The following is a 13,569-nucleotide window of genomic DNA, read 5'->3' as shown; positions in this document are numbered from 1 at the left end:
ACCTTCCACACGAATAAAACTTAATGGCAATTGTCTGATACATTTTTTATATCATGGGGTACCAAACAAGGGTGCCCTTTGTCCCCTCTCCTTTTTCTGCATTTCGTAGAAACGCTTTTACACACCGTCAGATGTAATGATACAATCAAAGTTGTCCCTTTCAATAGTGATGCCCATAAATTAACCGCTGAGGATGTTTTCATATTCTCTAGGAAGCTGACAAAGTGGTTCCAGAAATTCTTAAGATCATTTCAAATTACGCAGACTCTTGGGATATTCTTCGAATAAAGAAAAAACAGACATTTTCCCTTTCAATTTTCTTTGTCTTCCTCGTATACCTACAATTTTCAATCTAAAGTGGCAACCTCTTTGATTAAAATATTGTGGTCTTGAATTTGCGAAATCAATTGAAGCAACCTGAATACATATAGAGGAAACCCTATTTGCCAAACTTAAAAAGTTAAGTGATACGCGGTCACCAAAATTCATTACGTGGTGGAGCCGGGTTGAAACTTCAAAAAGATGTTTGCACCTAAAATTAACATTTACTTAACTATGTTCCCAGCCAGCCTCTCTTTTATTTTCCATAATTCACTGAACGCGCTAATCACATCTTTTATATGAAAGAGTAAAAGAGAGAGTATCTTGCTCCAAAAACTACAGTCAAATAAAAGCCAGGGTGGCTTAAACCTTCCTAATTTCAAAAAGTATCAAATAGCATATTTGGCCCACCTTTGGTGGCTTCATCCACAAGCTATCAATCTCCTGGCCTTGGTGAATATTGAATCAGATCTGGTTTACTGTTTACCCTGTATCTCTCATTAACGCTTTACAACTAATCATATGAAAGTCTCTCATTTCTTTCAGATTATTAGATTCAGTTTTAGCTGTAAAACATCTGGGGAGGGTGTTTGCCTCAGAAGATTGAAAGCTCAGAACTCACCTCCTTGTGGTTCAATTCTGCCATAAAATTAGATCCTCTCCTATCCTTCGGGAAAGATTGGGCCTTCTTGGGTATACTTTTTATTAGAGATATTGTTCAACCTCACAATCCCATATCTTTTGCGATATTGTCTCAAAGATTCAGCCTTCAGCAACTGGATTTTTATAATCTAAAAGTTGTTCTAAGAGACATTGATAAACCACATGTGGCAGACTGTTTACAATTGCTTGGAATACTCTTGTTCAAAACACATACTGCTTCAATAATCTATAAACCTTACAAAAAATTCACAAACGGCAAACGTTTCTAACTAAGTGAGCATGGGATCATTCTTGCTTCAAATAAAATACTGAGCCCATCTCTTCCACTCCATGGGATGACATATGGAATTCTCTCTTACATCATAAAATATATCCTTTTCTATTGGAATGTAAATTCTGGACTGCCTACAGATCTTAATGAACCCATGAATGATTACACAGACAAGGGCTATTGCCATCAGCTGCTTGTTGGCACTGTGACCACCCTACAGGTGACTGGGAACATTTATTATTTTATTGCAAACATATGCAACCTTTCAGGAAGGATATAGGGACTTGCTTTTTAATGTTTTTGATATTACATTTCTCTTACTCACTTGTCAGTATTATTACTTGTTTACCCCTGTTCTGATAGATCTTTAGTGGATTCGTTGTCTTCATGGAACTGTTTTCTTACTGATATTTTTCTATCAAGAGACATAAAAACAATTCTTTTCAACTGGACGAATTATAATAATATCTCCAATCACACATGTTATGTTATGTTACACAATTTATAGAGCGCATGGCTACCCTCGGGTTTCCCAGCGCTAGTAGACCCTAACCACAGAGAGGATGAGAATGATACACAGCAAGAGAGGGAAAAAAAAACTGACCTAAAATAACCAAGTTTTCAAGGCCTTTCGAAATTCCAGTTCTTGCACCATCAGTGGAAGATTAAGGGGCAGCGAGTTCCACAGTTTGGCTCCTAAAAACTTCAGAGAGGACCCACCCCATCTAGCTTTCTTTATTTTACTAAAGCTAGAGTAGTGGATCTCAAATCTCTGGTGGGCATGTATGGGTTTTATTAGGAGTGTGTATAACACATTACAATATGTTAATGTCAATAACAAATCCCCCTGCCTTTTATGGTCGAAACTGGATTTATATTTACAAAAGATTAACTCTCTGCAAGTGTTTGTTGTTAATTATGGCTCATTCATATCATCTGCATCCTCCTCTTTTTCTTCTACTCTTCTTTTTTCTTTTTTTCTTCTTTTTCTACTGCTTTCCCCCCTCTCTTCGTCTCAGAGATTTTAAGATTTTCAGCATATAATGTTTTTAACACATGCATCTTTTAGCACAATGATTTCACCAGTGTTCTGTCTTACGTTATTTATAGTAAGCACTATTGTCATTGTACTTTACTATAGTGAACTTTCTGTATAATAATAATAATAAAATTTGAAACGAAACGTCCTTCAAACACGTAGTTCTGACCTATGAGTAAACAATGGCTTATACACAGTCGGAATCAACTGACCATTCGTGATTAGGCCCTAACTCTTTTAACTTGACTCACAAATTATTGCAGCAGTGTGTACTGATCGCCTGTCACGACGCAGAAAACATGCAACACCTCACAATAACCTTCAATCAACTCTCAGATGTTATATTATTAAATACCTGCTGCAGTGTGTTATCCTTACATGTATAGTCTCAGAAGTGTAATGCAATCAAGCCACCTTTGTAGGACAACCTTTCTAAAGCCTTTCCTGTGCAGAATCTTTTCAATATAGTATTCAGTCGAGATGCAAGCTGACAGTGGGTTTATTTCAGCTAGGGCATGGAAAGGCTGTGCTGCATGGCATTGGCCCTGATTGGTATTTCTCAACATCTAGTGTGACCCGTTCAGGAATGTACATGGGGTTTATCACGGTAAACTTAATGGTGGTCTGTCTTATGAGCAGGGGCACTCGAATTACACAACAAGTGAGGACCACATTGTGCGGCAGGGTTGATTAAATTATGCAGCAGGACAAGGAAAATTATGTGGCATATCGCACTACATTTTGTGATAGTAGTGCTTCATTATTTTGTCATTTTTACACAAGCAAACATTGAATGGACAAATGGCTCTCTTATAACATTGTAGCACCCAAATACAGAAATAAACAACTGAAAATTGGCCAGTTAACTTTTGTGAAAGGGTAACAAATGTTGTCTCATTTATAGCAACTTTTGACCCGTTTAAGCTAAAAGCATTTTTCTTATTCTGAGAATTTTGCAGTCGATGATGGATTATTTGGCAAATATGGCGAATTTATAAATATGCAAAAAACGCCTCAACCACATAATGGCATAGTTTCAGTGACCATGCTTGTGATTGATGAGAGTCAATGAGAATTGTGTTGGCTACACATTGGTTTAGCCTGGTAGCCACAATGTAGATTGTTCATTATCAGTTGCTCTGATGTCTTACTAACAATTTAGAAGGCTAGAACGTTTGGTGGAAAACCAGACTGCAATAGAATGCAATAATACCTTTGGAGTACAGGAACAATCAGTTTAGCTTACCTCCAACGCCCTCAGTAGTTGGGGACTAATACTGGATAGTGTGCCAGCTCCTGCACGGATCTGTCTTTGCAAAGCTCTAGAAGATTAGAAAACGAGTTTCACAATTAATCGAACATTCCATTTTCTTAACACAGAGGCAGAAGTTCTGGAAATTCACAAGCTTTTGTTTAGAAAATACCTGAAACTGTATGGATTGTTGATTGAGAGTAGAGATTTGAATGTTTACCCACAGCAAAAGATAGCGGCAATGTTTCAGGGGTTTTTGAGGTCACCCCCACGCATTTCTGTGGCTTTGTTACTTAAAATCTTAGCAATATTAAAGGTGCTATAACTATGAAACACGCCACAGAATAGGTTCACAGCACATTGCATTTCTAGAGGCAATGACCTTTGGTGAGATATCAGATGTCAAATGTCAATAGTAAGCATAAATTTGGATGACGCCAACTTATCCTTTCACACCAGAAGTGGATAAATTGAGGGCCACTACAGACGTGAGTAAAGTGTGCACCACAGATTTGAGTGAAAATATTAGTGATTAATTTTTACCAAAAGGCAATTCACATGTATTATTACCGGAGATCATTGCATGGACTCGCTGGGCACCTGTTCAAGACAGACAGAGATGGTAAATGTTTTTGTCACAGGATGCCTTTAAGAATGTTCTTTTTCTAGGTTTCAGCAGAGTTGTCTCTGCACCCCGATCTTCATCAGTACCTCATTCCAATTTCACTCGCATATGGGTAATCAGGAATACGTGCATATTCCAGCATGTAACATATAGGTTGGCAGTCATCTGAACCTGAGGACCTGGTTCCTTCATTATATGTGTAGCCTATTGGTTTGAAACTATGCTTTGAATTTATGTTGTAAGTCAAAAATCTGATGGTCTTATTCACAAGCATTTTGCTATGAGGAAGTGTAACTTACTCTTGTATTACTCCTGGCTTGCTCCTGAATCCCTTGAGTATGTAAAGAGTACCATAAGTATAAGTCACAGCGAAGTTTTTGTGAATTGGATTCAATTCAGAAGGATTTTGAGGTGAGTAGGTGTGACTTACTCTTGTAATACTCAGTGCCTACTCCTGCATTCCACCAGAAAGCCATAAGTACTGCAAGAGTAAGTCTCAGCAAAATATTTGTGAGTCATCCTCAGGGTGGTTTGATCTATAGCAATCTGTCGATCTATAAATCTCGGTAGTGGTCAAGCCATTTTCATCATTTGAAAATCCTGGTGAAAGCAATTCCATTACTGATCTTCTCACTCCGACCATTATTATGGGTGGCCTCCTAATTCCAATGGGGACATTCATAACAGTTATTGAGCTAACAGAACTATGAAATGCATTGGAAATCCATAACTCTCTTAATTTTCACCTGAAGATTTTGCTGCTAAAAGCAACCGAAGGGGGTGTGGTCAAGATGGCGGAGCGCTAAGACGTTCCTTATTGCGCTCCGCCGCCTCGGCCCGAAGAAGCGACCTGTGGCCTGCCTGGGGGAGGCCTGGAGGCTTTCCCTGTGTTGTGTGGCTTTCCTCGGGTGCCCTGGACGCGGTGGTGCCGGTCGGAGCCGGGTTGTGCCGCGTCGGCGGGAGGAGCGAGGCTCGGCCCGACAGTCTGGATGCGGCCGCGGCGCGGCATGGGGCGCTGCCTGGGCAGCGAGACGGGCCTTCCCCCTGGGGCCCCCTGGAGCCGGGGCTCTGGGGTTTGAGAGCCTGGGAGCCCTCCTGTGGCCCCCTGATGACCGGAGTGTGCTGTGGGGCCTGGCGCTGGATGCTTGTGGAGCCTGAGCGGTGAGAGGTGTTTCTGGAGCCCTTCTAGACTGGCGGTGACTGGCGGAGACTCCACTACCGGGCGCCCTGGAGTGAGATTGGTGAGGCGCGGGAGCTGGTGGATGGCGGGGATCTGGTTCCCGGACTTTTGGGTTGTACACCCCAAACACCTGAATTTTTTTGCTTGGGCTGGCCTGCAGTTCTGCGCCTGGGCGAAAGGAGAGGACCATAGTAACTGGTGGCGGTTGGAAGCTGTGCCCTGGCGTAGTCTCGAAGGGAGTGGTGCACGCAGACCGGCTTTGGTAAAGTGATCTTGGTGGTCCCACGGAGTTGAGCTGGTGAGTTGAGATCAGTCCTACGCGCCATGGCGACATCGAAGCCCAAACGCGAGCGCTCAGTGCGGGACATGTTGGCAGGGGCGCGCTCTACGCCTGGGCCTATGATGGAGGACTTACCTGAGACGAGGGCCTTGGAAAGTCGAGTTGAGACGGAGCCAGAGGAGAGTTCTTCAGTGACGAAGGGTTTTCTGACCTCCCTGTTTGAGTCGCTCCGAGGGGATATACAGGAGCTGCGAAGGGACATCTCACGGGAGGTAAAGGAGATACGAGGAGAGGTCGCCTCCCTGGGTGAACGGGTATCGCAGCTAGAAGATAGTGAGATCCCTCGTGGCGAAGAGGTTGCGGGCCTGCAACAGGAGGTAGTCCGCCTCCGAGAGCAACAGGACCTCCTCCAGATGGCGGTTGAGGACTTGGAAAATCGCTTGAGGAGACAAAATATCCGTATTCGGGGGGCCCCGGTGGGTGCCGAAAAAGGGGACATTGGGGGCTACGTGATGGATTTGTTTCGCTCCCTGCTTGGCACAGAAGAGACACAGGAGGTAGTCTTGGACCGGGTACATCGTGCTGGGCGCGCGGGGGCCCCTGGAGACCGCCCCCCAGACATTTTAGCCTGTCTCCACAATTTTGTCCTCAAAGAAAAGATTCTACAGCGGGCCCCTAAACTCCCGTCGGTCCTCTTTCGAGGGCATGAACTCCAGCTCTTCCAGGATCTATCAGTGCGGACTTTGCAGAGACGGAGAGAGTTCAGGCCGATCACGGATCACTTGAGGGCACACAATGTGTCCTATTAATGGGGCCATCCGTTTCGCCTGGTCTTCCGCTGGGAGGATCAGCTTCGGCAGGTGAAATCAGTTGCGGTGACTGGCCGCGTCCTGGGCCTTGAGGACTCATGCCGGGAGGTGAGTGAGGGGGCGGCTCTATCAGCGGGGGGCCCTCCTCGGTGGCGGAGAAGAGAGAAGAAAAGGAAGTTGCAACGCCCGACGGCCTTGGAGTTGAGATCGGAGAGAGAAGCCGCTTTGAGCAGCGTGGCGGCCGGCACGTCGGCCTAGTCTGGGCGTCCGGGGGCGCCCGGGAGTACTGCGAACCACAGTTGTCATAGTATGTTGACGTTTGCAGAGGGTCGGGGCGGCGTGGGCAATGGATTGAGTTACTGATAGTGCGGAATTTACTGCCCCGTGGAGATTTTACCTCGCGAGGATGGACGATCAAGGAGTTTTCTGTCACATGCACCTGTTGTGCTGTTTGTTTTTTTTGCTGTTGGTTTCCCCATGATGCTGGTCTTCTGAGAAGGCATCCTCAGGCCTGCTTGAACTAGGCGGTCTAGATGATACTGTGGAGGGTAGTCCTGGGCTGTGCTCTTGTCTCCCCAGCTTGCTTTCTTCAGTCTAGGCTATGACCATCAAATGTATAAGCTTAAATGTTAGGGGGTTAAATAACCCTACTAAGAGGCTAGCTATTCTCTCAGCTTTAGAGAGATCCGGGAGTCATGTATGCCTCCTGCAATAGACGTACCTTGTCCTTAAAGATACCTTCCGTATGCGTTCCAAGTGGTTTCCCAGGCAGTTTTGGTCCTCCCTGCCGTCAAAGCATGCAGGGGTGGCGATACTTTTTTCACGCACATTCCCTGGGGAATTTATATCCAAATTGAATGAGGTCCCGGGGAGGCTCTTGTCCTTGCGGATCCGATTGGGGGGTTTCACTCTCACGATCGCTTCCCTATATGCACCCAATTCCCGTCAGGAGGCCTTCTTGAAACAGTCTTTGACACCGATTTTGCAGGCCCCGGATGGTGCCATATTGCTGGGAGGTGATTTTAATTTGGTGATGGATGGGGACCTGGATCGCTCAGGTCAACGGTATGGTCAGACTGGGTTCTTGTCGGATTCTTGGCGGCAGTGGCTTAAGGAGTGTGGGCTGGTGGATGTGTGGAGGAGGGCGCACCCCACGTTCAGGGACTACTCCTTCTTCTCACTGGCAACCAAAACATACGCTAGACTAGACCTTTTTTTGGCATCCCAGGAGCTTCTCCCCAGAGTTAGAGATCCGGCGATTGAGCCGCGGGCCTTGTCGGATCATGCTCCGATAACAGTCGAGATTCACACAGACATGGAAAGGGTTGGCCCATCAGGATGGAGATTTAGAGACTCGATGCTTCAGAATGGCGAAACGGTTGAGGCGATTCGAAGGGCAATAATAGATTACCTTAGCTTTAATGACAACTGGACAACAAGCATTGCAACATTGTGGGAGGCACTTAAGGCTGTCCTGAGGGGTGAGGTGATGTCGCTTTCTTCTAGGGATAACAAGGCGAGGACTCGACTCCGGGGAGACCTGGAGCAGCGGGTGAGGGTGTTAGAGTGCTCAAATAAATGCACCGGCGCTCCCAGAATATGGCTAGAGCTCGAGAGGGTCCGGAAGCAGCTGAGGCGGTTGGACTGGGACAGGGCAGAGTATGCAGTAGTCCGACTCAAACAAAAGTATTATGTAGGAAGCAATAAGGCCGGCAAGCTACTGGCGCATAGATTGAGAGCACAGTGTGCAGCGTCTTTGATAAAAATGATACGATCCCCTTCTGGGGCGGAGGCACGTACGAGCGACCAAATAGAGCAGGCTTTTGCGGAATTCTATCGAAGTCTGTATATGGCTGAGAAGCCCGGTGACGTAGCCCCAGAATCCTTCTTAGAGGGCATAGCAATCACACCTATGTTGGCGATGGACTCTGCCTCGCTAGATCATCCTATAAGGGCTGAGTAGGTTATATCTGCGATTGCTCGCTTGCAGATCGGGAAGTCACCTGGCCCCGGCGGCTTTTCTGCGCTTTTCTATAAATCCTTCTGTGCGGAACTTGTTCCCGTCCTTGTGCGACTTTTTAACTCTTTTTGGCAGACGGGTGTGCTTTTGCCTAGTATGTTAGACGCCACTATCGTTGTTATTCCGAAACCGGGGAAGGATCCCGAGGAATGCGCTTCGTTTAGGCCGATCTCCCTTCTGAATATTGATGCCAAACTGTTTACCGGCATTTTGGCACGCCGTCTCAACTATTATATGCCGGGGCTTGTGGACCCCGACCAATCGGGATTTATACTTCATAGGCAGTGCAGCGATAATACCAAGCGATTGCTCCATCTCTTGGATAAAACGGAGCGTTCCCGTAGGGCAGCGCTCTTCCTGTCAGTTGACGCTGAGGAAAGCCTTTGACAGGGTCCACTGGCCATACCTGTTCAGGGTGCTCGAACGCTATGGATTGGGTTCAGGTTTTCCAACATGGATTTGATGCATTTATCAAGAACCTCGGGCAGCGGTCCGGGTTAATGGGACTCTTTCTTTGCCATTCGCCGTCCAAAGAGGCACCAGGCAGGGGTGCCCTCTTTCGCCCCTCTTGTTTGCGCTTTACATGGAGCCACTGGCGCAGAGGCTCCGGGACAATCCTCTGATCACGGGCATGAGGTTCGGGGGGTATGAACACCTCATCTTGCTATATGCGGACAACGTTATTTTTACTCTGGCGGAGCCCATGAACTCACTGCCGACACTAATGGGTGTTATTGAGGAATTTGGGCGGGTTTCGGGGTTCCGAATGAACATGCTTAAATCGCAGGCCCTGGGCAGGTTTATCCCTGCGGAGCATGAAAGGGACTTGAGGGCCCATTTACATTTTACATGGATCTCCTCGGGGCTCCCATATCTGGGGATTGAGCTGGGCGCCACGGTTACCAGTACGGTAAGGTTAAACTATTCAAAACTAACGCGGGAGGTGCAGCGCGACTTGGAGTCATGGGGAGGCTTAAACTTTCTTGGCTGGGCAGGGTTGCGGCGGTGAAGATGACAATTCTTCCGCGTATACTTTATCTGTTCCAGGTACTCCCGATGGAACTGCCCCCGAGAACGATAGCGTCCCTCCAAACAGCGGTCTTAAGATTTATTTGGGAAGGGAAGGCGGCGCGGATATCATGGCAGGTTCTGTACCGTCCTAAGAGGGAGGGGGGGCTGGCGGTCCCCTGCCTCCTTCGATACTTTCAGGCAGCGCAGCTGCGCTTTCTTTTGGAATGGAGCCGGCCAGCTTCGGAGAAGCATTGGTGTTTCATGGATCAAGCAGTGGCGGGCTCTCACATATGGAAGGAACCCTGGCTTAGGCGCCGTCATAGGGCGCAGGGGCTGTGTATATCCCCGATTACAGAGGTTACGATGAGAGTGTGGGATCGGGTGGCCGGCAGGGCGGGCTTGATGACTTTCCCGTCCCCACTGACTCCACTGGGCGCGAACCCTGACTTTGGCCCGGGCTTACAGCCGGAGGCATTGCGTCGGTGGTATGAGGGGAGATGCAAAAGGGTAGGATATTTATTCGATGAGCATGGGGTTATCCCCTTTGATCGATTGAGGGAGCAATATGGCCTGGCTGAGGCCGATAGGATGATGTACTACCAATTAAGACACTGGGCACTGCTTCTAGACAATAGGATATTAATCGACAGGACGTTAACCCATTTGAAAAATGGATTCTAATGAAAAAGGACGAAAGGCGCGTGGTCTCAGAACTCTATGCCCTCCTGCGGGGAGAGACCTGTCCAATCAAAACTAGGGGTCAATTGAGATGGGAGAAGGAGCTTGAGAGGGAACTATCTGAGGATGAGTGGGAGAGTGTTTTTTATAGGGTGCATCACACAGCTTATAACGCAGCAGGTGCAGAGACAGCTTATAAGGTAGCCTCCTACTGGTATTACACCCCTATCAGGATCCATGCTTGGAATCATGATAAATCTAGTAGCTGTTGGAGAGGGTGTGGGGGGGGGCACGCTTGTGCACCTACTATGGCATTGCCCCAAGTTGCACAGGTATTGGAAGGACATAATAGACACCGTGGACAGGGCTTTTGATACCCAGATCCCCAGATTCCCCGCATACATTTTTTTTAGCTTGGTCTCCCCAACCCGCTCACTTTTCCCCTAAGATCGTTGAAGGGTCGGCAGATGGCCTTGGCCTTGAATGCGGCCTTACAACTTTTGCTATCAGTGTGGGGGACAGAGCAGATCCCGTCAATAGTCTCTTGGCTGCACAAGCTATGGTTTATTCTCGCCATGGAAAAGCTATCCTTGGCTTCACAGTTGTGGGGCGGGGACTTTAGGGAACTTTGGCAACCATTTCTACGTATTCTATCTGGGGAGTTTTCAGAGTTGACATGCCCAACCTATCTGAGGGTTCTTAACTTGAATTGATTGCCTGGGAGGTCACCTTCGAAGAGAGGTTAAATCTGGACTTGCAACACATTGTATTAGAGCCTGAGCTCGTTTGATCAATGTATATCCAACCAGCAGTGGGGAAACATAGTTGTGTTAACTGCATAATTTTTTTCTTGTTTTTTTTTTTCATTGTTTCGCATGTAATAAGCTAATGTTGCGCCTGTTCGCAATATAGTGATGTAGTATATATATGTGCGATGGTCTAAAACTGAAAACTTAATAAACAGATTTGATCTATAAAAGCAACCGAAATCTTTGAGTGAAAGTCTGCCCCCAAAATGAGGAATTACCAGTAAAACTGGACCAGGAACTTCCAATTATGTATAAATACTTAATTCAGGGTCCAATATGTAATGTGAAGAAATTTTCCCAACCCCAGCTTTGGTAATTCCAAGGGTGGGACAAATCTAGCCCTTTCATCAGGCCACTCATACTGAGTTTTAATTTTTTCAATTGTTTTAATTGTCTCACACCTCACTTTGCTAATGGTATTTACGTGGGCTTAATTTGTGCCAAAGCATAAAATCAGGTAGCAAACGTGTGACAGCCACCCTGCTTACCAGCATTCTATGGCACTTAACTATCACCCAAATGCCATAGTTTTGAATTTAATTCATTCCAGCCACCATTTAAAGCCTCATGCCAAATCATGACCATGGGTATTGAATACCATAGAACTGTAACTTGATTCACCCATGTCTTTCTGCGCATGTTAGCCACTGTCTTCCAGTAGTCTCAAGCCTATTTTTTCACATCTTGGCTCTCGGAACGAGATAGTGTTGATTTACTTGGTCAGCCAAATTGTCTACATATCTGAAGGTCATTGTCTTCCTTTCGCACGACCTCTGTCTTCGGACAACTGTATGCTCCATTTTGTTTTATTTATGAATTGTTCCCCATTGCAACCCAGTGAATTCCATCCTGTAAATGTGAATTTTGCCTTTCTTGTCAACCTTGCACTGACACAGTTTGCCAGACAGTTTGTTAGTGGACTCTCTGGCTGACTGAATATGTAATTCACGGGCTATTAATTTTTCTTTTGTTAATAAATCCTTTCGGCTTCGGTTGGAATGTGAGTACATTTTTTTTAACATGGGTAAACTGTAATTCAATTATTACGTTAACACAATTGGAACTTGTGGTATTACCTCTGATTTAGATATGTTTGCACCAGTGGTAATCATATTTAAACTAGGTTTTCACATTTTTGTGCAGTGTAATGGCTGGTCGCTCTCATCCTTGTGCACATTGTATTGTACTGCAGCTTTTAAATACCACTTCTTACTGCATGGTAACGAATAGAGAGCTAAATTGGACAGATAGCCAAGACTGTGGGAGTGTGCATGGCAGGAAGTGTGTTGTATTTGATATTGGTCTGTGTTGGAAATGTTTTAGTGTCCTTCATGAGTAAACAAAAGTGCTATTATTTTGTCTTTTTACTTCGCACGTTGGTGTGGTGGATGAAATACTGTGTGAGAGGGACAGAGACAACGCAAATTACACTTGTGATTAGCTGTGGGCTGTTTTTTAGTCTGCAGTTATTGTATTATGTTTAGGATTTCCATAATATTTTAAAAATAAGTTCCAATGCTGCCTGCAGCAAGTGGATGCACCAGTCTGTAAGGTCTTGTGAATCTGGAAAGGACAGACATGTGGAGAGAGGAAGGAAAGGCAAACAGCCAGAGATCAATCAGCAATGCCTGGATTATGCTCATCTTTAATTTGACTATGAGATGAGTGAGATTGGTTGGAGACAATATGGAAGCCAGGATATACAAAGATACCAGAGTTCTCCAGGATTCACCTAGAGATCTCTTCAGGCATTGGTCGCCACTTCTTATTTGGTACCGAATGGATGATTACATTGAGTTGATATAGGATATTCTAAGCTACAGCATGTCCTGCATCTCGTCTGTCATTGGTGTTTTATTAGAAGTGTCTGGTTGTAGAGGTCCTTTGGGACACATTCAGTGACACAATCTGTTTAGTGTAAAAGGCCATTTATTTAGGACAGGATTGTAACTTGTACATACCTTTTAACTTTCCAACAAAATCCAACTTTAGGAACCCCACCCTTTTAATTTCTCCTTGATCATCCTTTTCACTCATCCCTTTACTTTTCACTTCCATTCCTCCACACATCCCCCTTTTCCTTTCATGGCCTACCTGCTTAGGGCATCCCCCACACTCTCATCCTTCACCTGCTTCTTTTTCCCACTGGAAGGGTGGCCAGGCCCGCATCTGACTCTCCACCATCTACTGCCACCCAGCACAAATCCCATTGGCATTTTGCTGCCCCACCAGCAAACACTACTGCAACATAACATATTTAAACCTTTTCTTTGAGCTACATCTTCTCACCCCTCAAGTCACCCACGAGTAACCTGAGGTCCGTAAGGTAATAAGCATTTCCCAATTCGGACAGGTGCACACCATGCGGCCTGAAAAGCATTTAATCTTGCTCCGTGATGTCCTCATGTCTTAAAACCTTGATATCATGAGCCCAACAGAAAACCCGCATAGCCCGATTGAGCTTCCTTCGAGCCCGTTCCATGACTCCCTGTTTCATAGCGCCTCTCCATGTTTGTCTAGGCACAAACTCCGTCTATAGTAAGCATGTGCCGTGCAATTTCTGTCTGAGCAGTTCCAAGTCTTGCTGCATATGTTGCAGTAGGGTGAGCCC

This window comes from Pleurodeles waltl, chromosome 6 (assembly GCF_031143425.1).
Source record: "Pleurodeles waltl isolate 20211129_DDA chromosome 6, aPleWal1.hap1.20221129, whole genome shotgun sequence".
Lineage (NCBI taxonomy): Eukaryota > Metazoa > Chordata > Amphibia > Caudata > Salamandridae > Pleurodeles > Pleurodeles waltl.
This window is presented reverse-complemented; position numbering follows the sequence as displayed.